Source organism: Mandrillus leucophaeus, unplaced genomic scaffold (assembly GCF_000951045.1).
Source record: "Mandrillus leucophaeus isolate KB7577 unplaced genomic scaffold, Mleu.le_1.0 Scaffold1038, whole genome shotgun sequence".
Lineage (NCBI taxonomy): Eukaryota > Metazoa > Chordata > Mammalia > Primates > Cercopithecidae > Mandrillus > Mandrillus leucophaeus.
This window is the reverse complement of record NW_012098521.1, coordinates 21,233-22,775: the sequence shown is the minus strand read 5'-3', so window position 1 is coordinate 22,775 and position 1,543 is coordinate 21,233. Positions and strand designations below refer to the sequence as shown.

The following is a 1,543-nucleotide window of genomic DNA, read 5'->3' as shown; positions in this document are numbered from 1 at the left end:
CCCATGGTGAGTATTACTCCCTTTTCATAATTTATTTTTTAGTTCTTCCCCTTCAATTACATTTTCATTCTTCTGAGCACTGGAGAGACAGTCTCAAATTGGTGCTAATAGACCTTTAATACCTCTCTTATTGCCTACTACTCTTTTTAAAAGACAAAGAAAGAGCAGGCCTTGGTTAGGGAATAGCATCTAACTACAATTCATTAATTTCATGTTGTTTTCATTGAATTTATGTTTTGCTGGCTTTCCATTTGTGAGAGTGATACAAGTTTCCTTTAAACATGAATTCATAAATACAAACAGGTAGGCCATTCAGATAAATATATAAAATATGTCATAGGAAAGATGATACTCCCATATGGCAATAATTATGACAAATGACCTGAGTGACCCAGAGTGACCTGAGCACTGACTCCCAAACGCCCTCCGTAGGACGTCCTGCATCCCCCAGACCCTTTCCTGGGTCCTCCTGCACCATAACACTCCCTAGACCATCCAGACCTCAGGCCACCCACCTCTCTGTTGCCAGAGCAGTCTCCATTCCTGAACCTGCTGGTCACCACCAACAGCAGCTGCTCCTCCTCCAGGCAGCTCAGCCCGTACTCATCCATGCAGAGAATCTGGACCGTACCCAGGTGGACACAAGCCCTCAGCTCCCAGTAGACACTCTGGGCTTCCTCCCACACCTCCCGCCGGCCGGGACTCCTGTGCTCATCTGTCTCTCCCAGTGCCCAGCACAGGCGTGGCACAGAGGAAGTGAATGGACCGATTTGAACACATCATCCTTGATTCTCCTTCCCCGCTCAAGCCCTGCAGCTCACCCATCAGCGAGTCCTGGAGGCTCTGCCTCCAAAATACTGCCTATCCCATGTCCAAACGCCTCTCACCACGTCCACTGCTACTTGCAATTCTGTGTGTGTGGAAACATTTCCACAAAATTGAAATGAGCAGGTCACAGCTGCGCCTGGAGGGAATGGCCGGGGAAATGTGCCCTCGCCTTGTTATTCTATCTGGGCCCACCCAGCTGAGGATGGGGGACCTGCCACCACTCTCCTGGCAGTTCCAGACTCCTGGGAGCCGGCAGGGGAGGACCCAAGAGTGTTTTCAGCCACCTGGCTGACCTGGTCATCAGTCACTCCCACCTTGGCCTAGGCCTCTATGCAGCACAGATCACAGCTCATTCCAGCGTGGCATTACACTGGCCTGTGCCCTGTCCTCAGGGTCACATCCATCTCCCAGAAGCCGTGCAACCCTGGAAAACCCATGAACCTGTCCAACAGTCAGGTTCCTCCTCTGTGCATTAACAATGACATTGACGCCTGCTTTGCAGGGCACTGGGAGGGTAGAGGGAGGTGTACGCTAGAGAGCTCCCCAAGGTCAAGGCCCTGCGTCACTCACTGTCAGAGCCTCAGAGCCTGGCACTGGCCCAGCACGTGGCCACCATTCCCTAAGAGTTGGATTTGATCCATCAGTGCTGAAGGCAGGGGCTAGAGCTTAGACAGACCCCCTGTGTCCTGTCTTCTTTATCTGCAGCTTACTCATC

The 1,543-nt window shown here is 51.5% G+C and overlaps 1 pseudogene across 1 annotated transcript in view; it reads right to left on the bottom strand.

The window, feature by feature from the left end:
• LOC105539066 overlaps window positions 1-611 on the bottom strand; it is a 24,049-nt pseudogene extending 23,438 nt beyond the window's left edge. The window contains exon 1 of the transcript XR_001005998.1: window positions 516-611. The product of XR_001005998.1 is annotated as a nitric oxide synthase, inducible-like (transcript). The remainder of the gene's footprint in view (window positions 1-515) is intronic.
• Between the last annotated feature and the right edge of the window lie 932 nt (window positions 612-1,543).